Source organism: Pristis pectinata, chromosome 29, assembly GCF_009764475.1.
Source record: "Pristis pectinata isolate sPriPec2 chromosome 29, sPriPec2.1.pri, whole genome shotgun sequence".
NCBI classification, from domain to species: Eukaryota; Metazoa; Chordata; class Chondrichthyes; order Rhinopristiformes; family Pristidae; genus Pristis; species Pristis pectinata.
In genome coordinates, this window is record NC_067433.1 from 21,776,276 (window position 1) to 21,793,668 (window position 17,393).

The 17,393-nt window shown below is 49.3% G+C and overlaps 1 protein-coding gene across 8 annotated transcripts in view; it reads right to left on the reverse strand.

Moving 5' to 3' along the window:
• The window catches only part of LOC127584184 (NACHT, LRR and PYD domains-containing protein 3-like), a 55,015-nt gene extending 38,696 nt beyond the window's left edge, over positions 1 to 16,319 (reverse strand). For all 8 annotated transcript variants that reach the window (XR_007958361.1, XR_007958360.1, XR_007958359.1 and 5 more), the window contains exon 1: positions 16,175 to 16,319. The gene's annotated coding sequence lies outside the window, so the exon portion shown is untranslated. The remainder of the gene's footprint in view (positions 1 to 16,174) is intronic.
• Positions 16,320 to 17,393: the final 1,074 nt, after the last annotated feature.

The window sequence follows — 17,393 nt, forward strand, 5'->3', positions numbered from 1 at the left end:
ACTATATAGCCCCTGTTTCCAGTGCATGCCAGCCAACTCCTCCCTCATCCCTTCGTAGTCTCAATTGTTTAGGCATAATACGCTGGTTTTAGATCAAACTATTGCACCCTCCATTTGAGTGAGACATTCAATCACACTGTGATCATTCTTTCCAAGAGGATCGCAAACTACAAGATCATTAATTTTACCTGGTCCTGTGCAAGATCACTGCACAGGGCCAGATCCAATATAGCATTTTCCCTTGTAGGTTCATTAACACGCTGTTCAAGAAAGCCATCATGGCTGCATTCTGTGAAGTCCTCCTCAAGACTGCCTTGACCAACTTGATTCAACCGATCCACATACAAGTTAAAGTCCCGTGACAACTGCCAACATGCAGCAGATATTTCTTGGGTTATTGCCTGTGCCACAGTAATGTTATTATTTAGTGGCCTATAGACAACTCCCACCAGTTATTTTTTCCCCTTTACTGTCTCTAACCTCTCCCCAGATGAATTCAACATTTTGCTCCTTTGATCTTGTATCATCTCTCACTATTGTCCCGATCTCATCCTTAATTGAGAGTGCTACCCAACCTCCTTTACCTTCCTGCCTCTTTCCCTATTATCCGATACCTTTGGATATTTAATTCCTAAATATCTCCACCCTGCAACCACGTTTCTACAATGGTCACTATGTCAGACTCCTTTGTACTGATTTGTGCTGCAAGTTCACTGACCTTCAAATACTGCAGGCATTCAGATGAAGTTCCTTGCCGTCATTATCCTTTTAGAAGCTTAATCTTCGTGTCCTTTGCATTTGATTTTTTTTTTGTACTGCACACTTGCACTCTATTCAAACGTTTGCTTTGGTCTCTGCATTGCTTCCCTGTCTTTCTGCATTGATTCCCATCCCCCTGCCATATTAGGTTAAACCCTCCTCAACAGCTCCAGCAAACAGTCCCGCCAGGACATTGATCCTGATCCTACCCAGTTCTGGCCCCACCTCCTCCAATGCCCCAGGAATCGGACACCCTCTCTCCTGTACCACTGTTCAAGCCACATATTCATCTTAACTCAACTGCTATTCCTACTCTGGCAAGCATGTAGCACAGGTAACAATCCTGAGATTACTACCTTTGAGGTCCTACTTTTTAAGTTTATCAACTAGCTCCCTAAATTCAGCTTGTTGGACATCATTCTGCTTCTGCTTCTTCCCCTCCCCCCACCCCCCCCCAACCACCCCCCCGCCCCAACCAGCCCCACCCCACCACCTCCAGCCCCCCCAACCCCCCCATATTGTTGGTATCTACATGCAGCAAGACAACTGGCTGTTCACGCTCCCATTTTAGAATGCCCCACAGCCGCTCTGAGACTTCCCTGACCCTTGTACCTGGGAGGCAACACACCAATGAGTCAAGTTGGTGGCCACAGACGCTCCTGTCTATTCCTCTCACCATGGAATCCCCTACCACTTATAGCTCTGCCGCTTTTTTCCCTGCCTTCCTGTGCAACAGAGCCACTGACGGTGCCATGATCTTGGCTACTGTTGCCTTCTCCTGATGAGTAATTAGTAACTAATCAAGTGTCGCAGGAGTTAGTGCTGGGCCTCAACTATTCACAATGAAGGGACCATGTAAATGGAGATAAATTTGCTGATGATTGTGTGCTCTTAACAATTTGTTAAACTACATGTGTGCTGCAGAGGAATACATAAATGTAAATGAGGGACGAAGCTAGCAGGTGGAGTACAATGTGAGGAAAATGTAAGGTCACCGATTTTGGGGAAAAAAGAAAGATAAAACAAAAGTATTAAAATGGTGAGACTACAGCATGTTGTAGAACTGAGGGACCTGGGAATACTCATAAATGGAATAGAAAAGATTGGCATGAAGACAACAGCAAGTGATTAGAAAGGCTGGCCTTTATTGCAAATGATATGCAATGTAAAAGTAGCATGACCTTGATGCAGCTTTATTGGGTGCTTGTGAGACCACACTTGGAGTAAGGTCTGTGGTTTTGATCCCAGTATTGAAAGGATGTGCTTGCACTGGAGGCACAACCTGAAGGCTCCCTAGTTTAATTCCTAGGATGAAGCAGACGATATCTGAAGAGGATGAACAGGTTGGGAAGCTCAGTAGGGTTTTGATAAATGAGGGGTAATCTTATCGAAACACACTTTTGAGGGGAACTTGCAGTTCCTATCCCGAAAGGATAACCTTCCTCTTTGGGAGCACCCAAAACTAGCGGGTATAGTTTTAGAATAAGGGTTCATCAGCAATGCAAAGAAAAGAATGTTGCCTCTGAGGGTCAACACTCTTTGGAATTCTCTACCCCAGAGAGCAGTTGATGCAGACGTGCAGAATATCGTGGCTAGATATTGCCAGACAATGCAAGAACAAGGCGGGAAAGTTGCACGGCAAGTGAAGTGGGAAGTGATGCCGAGGGCAAATTTGGATCAAACACAAGCTTATTGAGTATGGAGCAGGGTCAAGGAGCCAATTGTCCTCCTGTTTTTATATCTTCCCGAAACAATCATTCTCTCCACCAATAGAATGGGAACTATCAAGAACAGCTGCTTGGCTACTCCACTCCAACAGCACCCCCTAAACCCACAAGTTCTACCACCAATGATGGAAAATGCAGGGAAAAAACCTCCACCTGCAGGTTTTCCTCTAGGTCACATACCATCCCAACTTAAAAATACATCACCACTCAAGGACAATAAAGACCAGCTTTCCAGCAAGAGAAACATCTCAAACACTGCTGGAAAAAAAGCAAATGAGAAACGATAAAAGCATAGTTTTTAAAATTGAAGGATAAACATTGCAATCAAAAAAAAAATTTGATAGGCTGGAGGTTCTCTTTTGGAACTGGATAAAATTACATTGAAATGTACAAAATTATGAGATGCCCAGATAATTTCCTGTAGCAGTTGAATGAAATACCAGTGACCACAGCTTTTTACTAAATGGAAGGATTAGAGAGGAGATGTGGAAAACACCACCCCTTTCCCCCTCCGCAAAGAATGGTATCCCTTTGCAACTCACAAGAACAAGAAACAGGAGCAGGATGAGGCCACCTGGCCCCTCACATCTGCCCTGGCATTCAACATCATGGCTGATCTAGCCTAGGCTTCAATTCTTCCTGTGCCAGACCCCTGATGCCGTCAATTCCCACGCTCGCGAGGAATTTAACAAGTGTCACTTAGAACCACTAAACACAGACTCAATCCCCAGATCTAGACCTCATCTGTTTAGAGATATCAACTCACGGGGAAAGGGGAAGATCGGCACGGATGGGTAATTCCAATCCGCACTCTACTGGCCCTCTCCCAGCTCGGAGTGCCTCCCCAGGATGAGAACCCCTTCCTATCTCCAACCTCCCCACCCCATGCCAAAACTCCCCATTTTCTGGAGAAGGAAATGTACCGTTTCTTGTGCCAATTGCAAACTTACCAAACCCGCACAAGACTTTGGAGCCGACTGTTCTCGCGGCCCGTTCAAAAACATTTCTGGAATTTCCACCTGAGAATATCCAGGATTACACCCCAGGCCGAGACTCTTCCTGAAACTCTGCTGACGGGTATCTGCCTGCAGTCTCCCCATCAGTCCTGCTTCACAGGACAATCATCAGGGCTGGTGTATGGGGCAGCACTATGCCTGTTTCAGCACATCACATCATCAGATGCTCTTTATAGCTCCACTGGTGGCCAGAGGACCGTGGATAAAGTGTCAGCTATTGAGATTCTACAACAGGACACACACGCAAGGTCTAAACACCATCCACCTTACCCCCTCCAGAACCTTAATAACCAAACATCTGTCCCTTTCAACATTCAGCTCGCCAACTGATTCAGCCTCAACTAAATGGGATCATCATTTATTACTCTGTAGACTTTCTCTAACACCATAGCTGTAAGGTCCAGTTCTACATTAAATATTTAACTTCCTACCCTGAACTCATCCAACTGGACAAGTGATCTCCCTCAATCTTCCCCACCATATCTTTCAAACAACCTCTGGCAGCTAAAGTTAATACATTTGATTCTTATTGTTGTGTGGTATCTTACCGAGCATAATCGGCTGCCATGTTTGGTGCAGTGTTGAGGAAGTGAAGGGTTAAGAATTGCAACCATACCTATAACTGGCAGACAATATATATATATATGCATTTATATTTCTTTAGCAAGGACTAGCGAGCTGCTGACCCACTAGTTAGGTTGGAATGTTACTGCCTTTGTTTCGGGCAACGAACCATTCCGATATGTCAGACGGTGGCGATACTGAGTGTAATTAACATCGAGGTGAAGACTTGGTCTGAACAATGAAGGGTGATACCTGCCTTTGAAAGCCTTGATTATAACTCAATCATACTAAGACAAAAGGTGTGATAGCTGTCTCGGGATACCTATAGCTTGACCGAAACTCGCGGCGCCGTTTGCATGGGATGTGCGTGACAATTCCTGTATAAATGTCTGTCTGCCCTTTGTTCAGGGAGAACTCGGGAAGCGACTCTTAGCAAGTGCTGAAGAGAATTCTCCTAGTGGTGCACTGCTAATAAAGGTATTTGTTCGAATCGACCTCGTGGCACTGTGTTATTTACAGCGGACGGAAAGGGAAATTGATTTCGGGATGACAATTTGGCGAGCCAGACAGGAGTCCAAGACGAGGTTTCGGAAGCGGCGTGAGCGACCGACGGGGATAACGGCCGCCTGAGACGGACGGGCCCACAAGGTACAATTCACCTTGATCCCTCTCAGGCAGTCGGACACCTGATCGATCCCTTAGCTTACCGACAATCCTCTGACGGACTCCTCGCAAACCTGTCTGAGTGCCACAGGTAAGGAGGGGTTCGAGTCCCCAGTTAAGTTAATTTCTGTTCGGGGTTCAAGTCCCCAGTTAAGTTCTGTTCGGGGTTCGAGTCCCCAGTTTTGGGTTTGGGATTTTGTGAATTTCAGGGTTTTGAGCTCTAAGCTCTGAGATCGGTTCTCCGGTACTACCACCCCGCCTTAGACCGGTTCTTAAGAGGGGAAATCCCCCACGGGAAGGTCAGGAACCTGAAGTGGGTGAAGGAAAGAGACCGATCTTATAGGTAATCGCAGCGACTCGTACAGTCCGATCGGGTAGAATACAAAAATGGGACAAACTCTCGATAAGTCTGGGTCCAATACCCCACTATCTAAGTTATGTAAAGACGATCCGAAGAACGAGAGTAACTTCCGTAAATTATCAGCATGCCTCGATAAGAAATTGGGAAACGAAATATGGCCACTGGGGGGAACTTAGGACGTAGGTAAATGCCTAAAGGCAGAAAAGGCAATTTGGGAGCGGAATACAGGGGAAAAATGGAAATTATTAATGTCCACTTGGAGAAAAACGGCCGAAGACCTAACAAATAAATCTAAGCAGGCTAGCTGGGAACATAATGCGTGCAGAAGGGGAATTAGTATGTGTGATGAACAGGGAAATCCTAAGAGTTCGGAAGTCCTGAAGTCTCAGTGCGGAGACCACGATGCTGAAAAGAGCAGAAGGGAGAGAGGACAGGTAAATGAGGTGTATAAGGAGAAGAGCAGAAATAAAAATAAAAGTAGTAATGATAAAGTGGAGGTACCTCCCGACATGTCTGGCATGCCCCTGTTGTTCCAAAGTAATGATACGGACGAAGAGGAGGAGGATTGGATGGTCTGACCCACAAGCCCTACCTACCCCCCCCCCCCCGGTTTCATTGCCGCCCCCATATAATGCGGCTAGCCCGCCAGCTGCCTCGCCCCTACCACCAGCGACTGCTAGCCAAGTCCCGCCCACAGGACAAGTCCATGGCCCTATTGCGTCCCGAACCAGGAAGCAGCTTAGTCGAAGGGAAAGCCCACAGACAGGTGGCTCTAAGGCCACAGACAAACGACGAAGCTTTTTGGCAAGGGACGGTCTTTCAATAGATTCTCAGCCGGACACTGACTCTGATTCTACCACTGATTATGGCGACCCTACAGTTCCCAGCCTACCAACCATGTTGAATGGGGTTAAGGGAGGCAAGGTTAAGAAACAATTCCCCAACAGGAGTGTTCCCAATCCTGATCCAGCCCAAGCCAGCGCTAATCCTACAATCCAAATTTACACCCCTTGGAAGCCTCAGGAGATGTGCTTAATCATGAGTCAGGCGCCCAACCGTAAAACCAACCCGGAGGATTTCATAGATTATGTGATTGGAACAATTCAGATGTATCAGGCTGCCGCCTCCCCCCACCCCCCCCCCCCCCCCCAAGACCTCTTCAGTCTTTGTTGCATGACCCTTACGACTAATGAAGTAGCACAGTGGAGGGAACACCTGGGGAACTATGCTGACTGGACAGCCTTTCAGGCGGCCGTCCAGCCTCAGGACCAGGTGGCCACTATTAGAACTGCCCTTCGTAAAACCCTCCAACAGCCTATTGACATAACTAAAGTTTTAGAATGCCGACAGAAACAAGGTGAGGACGGCCCAGATTTTTGGGACCGTTTCTGTTCACTTTACGGTACCAATGTGGGGGACGATGCCTACAACAGAGGCAATGCCTCCCCCCAGTTTAACGCCCTCCTATTACAATGCATCCCTGTGGGAGTGGCCTCAGCTATCCGCACTAATGACATGAACTGGCCTGACCACACACGACAAGCCATGAGGAGGGCGCTAGTCCACTTCTGGAGTAACGAGCGCGAGTCGAAAGCCACAAAGGCAAAACAGGAAATGGTGCAGAGACCCCCTCGGCCCCAACCTTCCTACTCCGACAATACGGGCTATCAAATGGAGCGGCAATATTGCGTACCAGAAGGGGTTGACTGGTCCGGTAAAGGATACCCACTGTACCCCAATGACTTAAGAGCCCCAGTGTACGGGCCCCCTTGTGGGCCACCACCACCACCCTCTCGTAATTACCTAGGACCCAGGGGACCCCAACAACCCACACCGGTGAGCGCCAGGCCGACGGGATGCTACCTTTGTGGGGCACCTGACCATTGGCGGAGGGACTGCCCCCACTACCGTCATCAGCAGACCAGACCCCCTGGTAGATGACAGCCTTTTTCAACCAACAACCTGTTTTCCGCCTGACTAGACGTGGAGAGTAGCCTCTCCATGTACCCTGCCCTCACCGATAACCCGGACGATGAACCCATCATCAATTTCTTAGTTGAAGGAAAGCCGATTCCCTTTATGATAGACACGGGAGCAAATACTTCGACCCTTGAAGCCCCTTGTATTACTCAGCATGATTTTAAACTGTCCACTGCCACAGTTCCATTGAGCGGACTGGAGGGACAGGAATGATCCTACCCCTTAACTGAAGCCTTACAAGTTAAATTTGAAGATCGGGAATGCCTGATCCAGTTTGCAGTAACCACAAGCCTGGGGGTTAACCTAGCCGGGAGGGACCTGCTCTGCTCCTTCCAACTCAAAATACAATGCCTGGATGACGGTATAACCATTACTGGTCCTAAAAACCATAGGATCCTCTGGATTCACCAGCCTCCTCAGTGGTGGACGGTGAACCTCACAAGCAGCGATTTTGACCCACACTTGGAAACCACTGAGCCGCATGTGACGCTAGCTTACGACCCCACTGGGGCCTCAAGGGAACTAGAAGGGTCGTATGCTCCTCTCCTGGGTAGCATGGTGACCATCACTATTTTAGGGGAAGTAGTGGGAAAGGAGGGGTCAGCACTTCTAGTCCAAGTGCCTAATGAATTGTGGAATCAGTCAGGCTTGATGTCCCCTCACATTACGCTGTCAGTTAACGAGGGACATAGACCAAAGGAACTGGGATTCCTAGCACACCGGCTTGAGGTACAGGCAGACAAAGACCTTTTCGGGGTTCCTCAGGCTCTGCCAGGGGGGACCCTGACTTATTACCTCGTCCCTTTCTCGGTGACGGACTGTTTACACCATCACCGGCCCCATCGACTCCCTTCGGATGAACCCACCCCCGATTTATGGGCCGCATCGAAGTCCGAGGTAGGGTACACCCCAGTGACCCCAGTCCAGATCCGTGTAAGACCGGGAGCACAACTGCCTTCCATCCCACAGTATCCCCTTTGGAGAGAGGCAGTCGACAGAATAACTCAGTTAATAGATTCGTTCTGCAAACAGAGCATCCTGGTTCCTTGCTAATCACCTTGTAACACCCCCATTTTACCCATCCCCAATCCCGGACGGACAGAGTGGTGCCTTGTACAAGACCTACGCAAGGTCAACGAGGTGGTGGAGCCACTACATCCCGTGGTCCCGAATCCAGCTACCATTCTCAGCAGTATCCCTGCCGACTCTTGCATTTTTACCATTGTGGATTTGCAGCATGCATTTTTCGCAATTCCTCTCTCTCCCGACTCGCAGTACCTGTTCGCTTTCACCTTCCAAGGTCAGCAATACACTTGGACGCGCCTCCCGCAAGTTTTTATACACTCCCCGACTATTTTTTCCCAAGTTTTACATAATCAACTCCAAGGGTTGCAACTTTCTGATAAATCCACCATTGTCCAGTATGTAGATGACCTTTTACTAGCAAGCCCCTCGGAGCCCGCCAACATCGCGGACACGAATAGACTACTTAACGCGCTCCACTCTTGGGAATACGTAATACCTCCACAGAAAGTAAAACAAATCCAGCACCAGGAAAATTTCTGGGCACCCTCTTAAGTGCTACCAAGCGGCGGCTCACTCACGAACGTATTACACCCATCATTGCCACCCCACCGCCCACTACCCCAAAGGGTATGCGCGCCTTCTTAGAGTTAGTAAATTTCTGCAGACAGTGGCTACCTAACGTGGCGCTCCTTACTAAGCACCTCACACCCTTGGCCTCAAGCCAGTCTGTGGGACCCTTTGAACTTACCAAGGAACAAAGGGAGGCCTTTGATAGCCTCAAACAGGCCCTTGCCAGGGCCCCGGCCCTGGGACGCCCTTTGTATGATCGCCCATTTCAGCTCTTCGTGAATGTCCTAGAGCACTGCGCTACAGCCGTCCTTACTCAAACCCATGGGGATAGGAAAAGACCGGTGGCATACTACTCCACTCGGCTGGACCCAGTTGCAAGGGGACTTCCACCATGGTCACAGATGCTTCCAGCTATTTATTCCCGAGTAACAGCAGCCTCCAATATAACCTTGCAACAGGCAGTGATGGTTTATTCCTCCCATACCGTAACATCACTCTTAACTTCTCACCAGACGCAACACCTCACCCAGGCCCGCTTAAACAGATACGAGGTAGCACTCCTGAATAACCCACTCCTCACTTTTGCCTACTGTACGACCATTAATCCTGCCACCTTCCTAGAGGCCCCACCTGAGGAGCTTGCGGACCCACCTCATGACTATCTAATGCGTAACCACTTTTTAACTGCACCCCACCCGGACCTTTCAGATAAGGCCATCCAGTCAGCCGACTTAAACCTGTACGTCGACGGTAGTTCCTACATTTCTGAACAGGGCATCCGCCTTATCGGCTATGCCGTGGTTAACGACTCCCAGAGTGTGGAATCTGCATCTCTGCAGCCCCCAGTCTCTGCCCAAAAAGCAGAACTCTTTGCCCTGACCCAAGCTTGCATTTTAGCCAAGGACAAAGTAGCTAATGTCTTCACTGACTCCAGCTATGCTTTTGCAGTTGCCCAGGATTTTGGCCAACTCTGGGCGCACAGGGGATTTCTGACCTCTACAGGTAGCCCCATACAGAATTCGGTTTATGTAAAGAACCTCCTCCAAGCCATCCTCCTCCCAAACAAATTGGCCATCATTAAATGCTCCGCTCACCTTTTGGATGCCTCCCTAATAACCCAGGGCAATAACAGGGCAGATACAGAAGCGAAATTGGCAGCACACCAGGTGTCTAAAACCGTTTCCACTATGGAAAAACAAGCAGTTGTTTGCAAGCTAAAGATAGCAACGTCGGGCACCCCAGACATGGTCACTGTGCAGCACTTACAGGGGGACGCCCCGACTCAGAAAAACAAATGTGGAAGGCGCACGGGTGTACGCACTCTGCGCTACACGGCCTCTGGATTACTCCAGTCGGTCAAGTATGTATACCTGATTCTTTGTTACCAATGCTTATTGACTGCCTACATTCTGACACCCACCTTGGCAAGGAGGGAATGAGTAACATTTTACTATGTACCTGGTGGCACCCCAGATTGGAGGAAGCAGCTCAAGGCAAAATACTGTCGTGCTTGATATGCCAACAAACCAATGCTGGGAAAGGGGTGAAGTGCACCCCAGGCAAAACCCCCTTTCCAGGTGGTCCTTTTGAATGCATACAACTCGACTTTATTGAATTACCGCGTGTACATTGTTACAAGTACTGTCTTATCATTGTTGATGTATTTAGTAGATGGATTGAAGCTTTTCCAACCACCAACAATAAGGCCTCAACAGTGGTAACATTATTGCTCACAGAGGTTATACCAAGGTTCGGGGTACCCCGACAGATAAGTTCTGACAATAGCCCCCACTTAATAGGGAAAATAAACAAGGAATTGTGCGTGGCTCTGCATATCAAACAGCAGTTCCACTGCACCTACCACCCTCAGACAGCAGGTGTAGTAGAGAGAGCTAACAGTACCCTTAAGAATAAACTAACCAAATTAGTGTCAGAGACAGGTCTAAACTGGTTGAAGGTTCTCCCCTTAGCATTATACCATATGAGAATCACCCCCCACTCAGCCACCGGGGTATCAGCTGCTGAAATCGTCTATGGGCGTCCAGGAAGAACCCCATGGGACGCCGCCACCCAACCCCCCACACAGGTTGACCTTAATATCATGGGGGATGAATTACAAAGGTATTTCAGACAACTTACGTCCTCTTTAAAGTTTCTTCATTCGCAGGTGGAGAGTGCCTTTAAACCACCTGAAGGGCAGAACACGGAATTGCCTGACCTGGAAGTCGGAGACTCGGTACTGATACGGGATTGGGAGCGCCCTAAACTGGGACCTCGGTGGAAAGGCCCCTTCCAGATACTACTCCAAACACCGACAGCTCTGGAAGTAAAAGGCCAGGAATGTTGGATTCATCTGAGCGACTGCAAACGATGGCCATCGGAGGAAAGCTAATACCTTTTAAATTCGGACTCCTTACCTTTACCAGTACTCTTGTGTGGGCGTTAGAGGATAATTTGTTTTACAAAATACATATGCAGCTACATGGGAATTGCACTGTTTGTTACCCCTTAGCAGAGTCAGTGGAAGGCCTTTTTATAGCCACACCAAGCTGGAGCCCCAGGGCCCTCTTAAAGTATGAATTTTCAAAAACAAAGTGTGTTGGACAGATGGGAACTTACAGGAGGGTGCTGCCGGGTAAATGTTTGCAAGGAACAGTAACAAGACCTAGTAGTACAGCCCACCACCAGTCCTTCTCCCACTGTTTCATCGGCATAGGGTGGGGTTGTGGGCTAGCAATTGTACAGCATACGATAGCATGTGCCACCACTACCTGTACAGAGAGGAATTGCGGGTTTAAAGGGGGATGGTTTAGCTGTGAGTGCGCTGCCACCAGGTGTGCTACGTTACTTGCAGGAGAGCGATGGGTTTGTGGAGAAGGGACCGGGACCCATGTGAGATTGTCTAATGTCTCTTTAGAATGGCTAACCAGGGAGAATTACCTGAGGGAGCATGGGAGAAATGTTGCTGGGATCTCTTGGTATTCTCAAATGCCCAGTCCACGGCAATCGGGTAATGTAACCTGCTACCGGGCTAAGGAAGGGTATGTGTTCCTCTTTAATGGCACTTACACCACAGACACCTCCACTCTGCCAGCCTGGTTTGCAATAGGAACGATCGGGCCAGTCACGGTCCCCTGCCCCCAGAGGCCTCACGTCCGACGAAGACTTGTGGTGCGGTCAGTTAGTGAGGAGTTCTGTGAGGACTGGAAGGATCCTATGTCATTGGGATCTCCCTTAGCATCGTTAGGCTATGGATTCCCGAGTACTCTCTCTCTGGGGGGTTCGGCAGGAACTACAGCCGCAAAAAACCGGACCTACCTTATTTGTGGACTGGCTGCACTGGGAAACAGTACTATGGAGGGCCTGAAGGCAGTGAACCGGGAACTGGCAGAGCTTCGACTTTATGCCCAGCAGACCCGGTAATGCTGTGGACTACCAGTTGGCTCAGCAAGGAGGAGTATGTGCTATAGTTGGGGACAAATGTATCACCAACATGAGAGACGAGTCCTACAACATCTCCCATGCCATTCAGGACATTCAGACGCAAGTAGATAGCTTTAGACAGGAATTCACAGGAGGGACAAGTTGGTTGGGGTGGCTGCTAGGAGGGTCGTGGGCATCATACCTGCTGCATGGAGCTGTGGGACTAATCGTGATTATAATAGTATGCTGTGTGGTGCTGGCCTGTCTAAATACCTGTTGCAAGGTCCTTATTAATTAGCTCTCGGCCCCGTTCTCAGCGCCGCTCTAGTTTATCATGAAATGATAAAAAGGAGGGAATGAGGAAGTGAAGGGTTAAGAATTGCAACCATACCTATAATTGGCAAACAAAATATATATATATACACATTTATATTTCTTTAGCAAGGACTAGTGAGCTGCTGACCCACTAGTTAGGTTGGAATGTTAAATATGCCTTTGTTTCGGGTAACGAACCATTCCGATATGTCAGACGGTGGCGATACTGAGTGTAATTAACATCGAGGTGAAGACTTGGTCTGAACAATGAAGGGTGATATCTGCCTTTGAAAGCCTTGATTATAACTCAATTATACTAAGACACAAGGTGTGATAGCTGTCTCGGGATCTCTATAGCTTGACCGAAACTCGCGGCACCGTTTGCATGGGATGTGCGTGACAATTCCTGTATAAATGTCTGTCTGCCCTTTGTTCGGGGAGAACTCGGGAAGTGACTCTTAGCGAGTGCTGAAGAGAATTCTCCTAGCGGTGCACTGCCTTAAAGGTATTTGTTCGAATCGACCTCATGGCACTGTGTTATTTACAGCGGACGGAAAGGGAAATTGATTTCGGGACAACAGTGTAAGACGATCAAAATGTGTTTCATGGAAAAATAAAAATAGAAAATATTGGAAACTCGGTACATTAGGCTGCACCTGCAGAAAGGGAAATGGTGGAAGACCGCCGTCCAAGATGCTGTCTGACCTGCCGAGCATTTCCAGAATTTTCTCTTCTCAACTCAGATTTTACACAACTGCAGAATCTGTTTTTATTTTGATGCACAAAGAACATTAACTGGTTGCAATATAAAGCGGACACCCTGAAATGACCAATAAAATTGTGTGAATGCCATCTTTCCACTCACTCCTTACCCATTAGTATGACCTCATTTTTTTGTTATTCAAACACAAACAAAATCCCTTCCATACATCAAAGAGTCAAAGTCACTTTTCCTCCCACTATCAGTCTGATGCATCTGCTCCTGAGGCCAACGTCTCTCCGCTGAGGGGCAGCGAGCAGAGAGCAATAAAAATGAGCAACACTCCTTGACCTCTGGTGGGCCGTTACCCTGGAAACAGAGGAAGTGGCTTACCAAAAATAACAAAACGGAAATAATGAAGAACAAAAGCTCCCAGTTTTATTGATAAAAATTTACTGTGAACTTTCACCCATTTTGTAAATGTGAAACTAAAATTCCAAACGCGCTTTTCTCCCTATCTCAGACCTCTCGCTGCATTCAATAAATCCACTGTTAGTTCCAGCTTTACAGACGTTAGGCAGTGGAGCATCATAGAAACAGATACAAAAACAAGACATTGCTGGAAATAACTCATCTGCTCCAAACGTTCATTAGGGGGCATTTAAAAAAAATCACACGATGGATTTAGTGGTGAAACACGTGGTTTCCTTTTGTCCAACCTACTAATTAAAAAAAAAGTCTCAGTTTTTATTAAACAAAGCGATAATTTTGCCAAATGGGTTTAGCACAAGTAACCCTGCAAAGATCGAAACAGATTGCTGGAAGAACTCAGTGGCAAGCAGCAACTGTGGAGGCAAGCGATGGCTGTGGGAAGAGGGGGATGGGACAGAGGATTGCAGGGGGTGGGGGGTAGAGGGGATGTGAAAGAGAGGAAGAAAGATCAATGGACAGGCAAGTTCACGTGGAAGAACACCAGTGGTGCGGTGTGGGTTACCTACAATTTCCCATCCACTTCCCCACCTGGTTCAATCTGCACATCATACCCTCCCCATATCATTTACCAGCCTCTATCCCACCATCACTCCCTTGAACTGCTACGTATTGACAATCATTCCTCTTCTCTCTGTCCTGATGCAGTCTCGACCTAAAACGTCAACTAACACATCTTTTGCCTCCCCGGGTGCTGCTTGACCTGCTGAGTTTTTCCAGCGTTATTTTTTCTTCTGTTCCAGATTCTAGCAACTGTACTCTATTTCCCTTGATCCTGTAATGTTTTTCCCGCAGATATCTGGGGTCTCGTGCCACAAAACCACCAGTGGTAGACAGGTAGGAGGGAGCAACAGTGGAAGTCCTCGATACTGAGTCCAGACCAAGGCAACATTTAGGCACAGGCGTCGGTGAGTAACATTCACACAACATATGTCAGGCAATGACCATCTCCAACAAGAGAGTCGAACCAGCACTTGCCATTCAATGGCACTACTATCACATAGCTGGCCACCATCAACAGCCAGGGGTCAGCATTGAAGAGAAACTGAACCAGACACGTGTGATTGCGATGACCAGAACAGGTCAAAGGCTGGTCATCCTGCAATGAAAAACTCACCTTCTAGCACCCCAAAACATTCCCATCATTCACAAGGATACAAACCACGAACCCGTTGGAAAACACTCCACATTCTTGGACACGTGCCGCTACAACAACTTCCAAATAGTTTAGTACCACCCAGAACAAGGCAGCCCACTTCACTGGCAGCCCATGAATCACTGGGACGAATGGGTCATTTTTGGATAAACGACTAGTAACCAGTTGACTGCCACGCAAATCAGTACTGGATCTCAACTACTTACAATCAGTATCAATAACCTGGATGAAGAAACCAAAAGTACAGTTGCCAAATTTGCTGATGACACAAAGAAAGGTGGGTTGTGAGGAGGACATAAAGAGTCTGCAGAAGATATGGGCAGGTTCTGAGGGAGTAAAAGTTGTTTGATGGAGCATAATGTGGGAAGATGTGAGGTGAGCCAGTTTGAAAGGAACAATGAAAACCCCAAAATCTACGTGTACTAAAACGACAATGTTACAGTACAAAGGGACCAGAATCCTTGTGCATGAAACACAGAACTGGCCTGTATATACAGCAACTGGGAAGATAATAGAACATTGGCCAGTATTAAAAGGATGAGGACTGTAAAAGTAGGTAAGTTTTGATCCAACCCTCCAGGGAAGATAAGGGCAGCAGGTACATGAGCTGCCATCACCTGCAGGTTTCCCTCCAGGTCACACACCATTCAGACTTGGAAATATATCACCATTCTTTCTGCATATTTGGGTCAAAATTTTAAACACCATCCTCAAACAGTATCAGATTTACTGTTCTAATTGGAGATGGCAGCTCACAAAACCTGCTCAAGGAGATTATCAACAAAACAACATGCTGAAACATTGATACATAACCGCTAATAGAAGCCTCAAAACAAGCAAGGTGAGAGCAAACAATAAGCATTATAATTATGGAAAAGCATTCGACAGCCTGCGTTGTTTGCTTTGGAACTCCTAGAGGGAGCTGTACAATTTTTCTGAGGTACCCGAATAAATAGAAGCCTGTCCCCGCAGTGGAACTGCAGAATCACAGGCTGTACTGAGGCAGTTAGTGGGATCGGAGAGGATATCCAGCAAAAACCCCCGGCCCCACAACCAACCAGAAAGGCAGTTCTGAAACTCACAGCTTACTTGAATGGGCGACACAGGCAAACACACACATGTACCATAGAGCTGAGACCCGCAGGTGTGATTACGCTATTTAACTCCGTCGTTCGGTGTGGACACTAGGGGCAGAAGGGCCATTTCATCAGCAGGATCGAGCCCGGAGAATGGATCCAGGCGACAGTCCGGGCAGGGTGGTGGAGACAGACCCCCAGCAGATGCAACTGACTGGATGGGCCGACTCCGGTGCTGGCTCACCGCGCAGCCACGCAGTTGGGCCTCGGTGGCGGCTTCGGCGTGAAAGCGCCCGAGACCCAACAGCAGGTCTCACCCTCCGGTAAGCGGCGGAAAAAAAACACTCACCGATGGAAACGTCGCCCTCGCCCTGCAACCGCGGACGTTCTCCCGTCTCCCCACAGGGCAGCCCCCGCCCCCGGGAGGGGAGGAGGGGGTTTCACCCACCGCTGATCCTGGCCCCGCACACCCGCTGCCACAGAGGTGGAGGAAGGAAACCACCGCCCTTCCGGTGCGAGCATGCGCAGTGTGCTCTCGGCATCGGCAACAAACCCGCGGTAAAGTGGGGGGGGGGGGGGGGAGGGGGGGGGGAGGAGGGGGGGAGGGGGGGGGGGGGGAGGGGGGGGGGAGGAGGGGGGGAGGGGGGGGGGAGGGGGGGGGGAGGAGGGGGGGAGGGGGAGGGGGGGGGAGGGGGAGGGGGGGGGGGAGGGGGAGGGGGGGGGGAGGGGGAGGGGGGAGGGGGGAGGGGGGGGAGGGGGGAGGGGGGGAGGGGGGGGAGAGGGGAGGGGGGGGAGGGGGGAGGGGGGGGAGGGGGGGGAGAGGGGAGGGGGGGGAGGGGGGGGAGAGGGGAGGGGGGGGAGGGGGGGGAGAGGGGAGGGGGGGGAGGGGGGGGAGAGGGGAGGGGGGGGGAGGAGGGGGGAGAGGGGAGGGGGGGGAGGGGGGGGAGAGGGGAGGGGGGGGAGGAGGGGGGAGAGGGGAGGGGGGGAGGAGAGGGCGGGGGGAGCGGGGGGTGGGAGAGTCTCCCACCTGCTCCCCGACGGACCAGCCGCGTCCTCTGGGTCCGTTCACGTTTACAACGTCAGCACCTCGCACACGGCGGCAGCCCAGCCCGACGCACATTTCACACCCAAACTGCAAACAATGTTGATGCAATTGAAATCACTTCTTTATTGATAATCCCCAGTTTCCATTTGCATTGCTCTGGCCTCGCTGCACAAGAACACTAAAATACCACGAAGTCAGAAACAGCATTAGTTGCCCAATCAGCCCATCCAACCACCACCAATATCCCGGCCGGTCTCCCATCTCAGCCACGTGTTTTTGCCCGATCCTCATTTCCTCCGGTATCCACAGATCTACTGATCGTTTTCAGTGAACACGATGACCGAGACTTCACAACCCGCTGTGGTGGGGATTTGGAAAGATTCACCACCCTCGGAGTGAAGACATTTCCCCTCATCTCAGTCCCCAACAGTCCACCCTTTTTTTTGAGCCTGGGACCCTGGTTCAACCTTATCAGCCCGTTACATTTCAACGTTCACGTCTCAGTCCTCCAAAGTCTAAAACG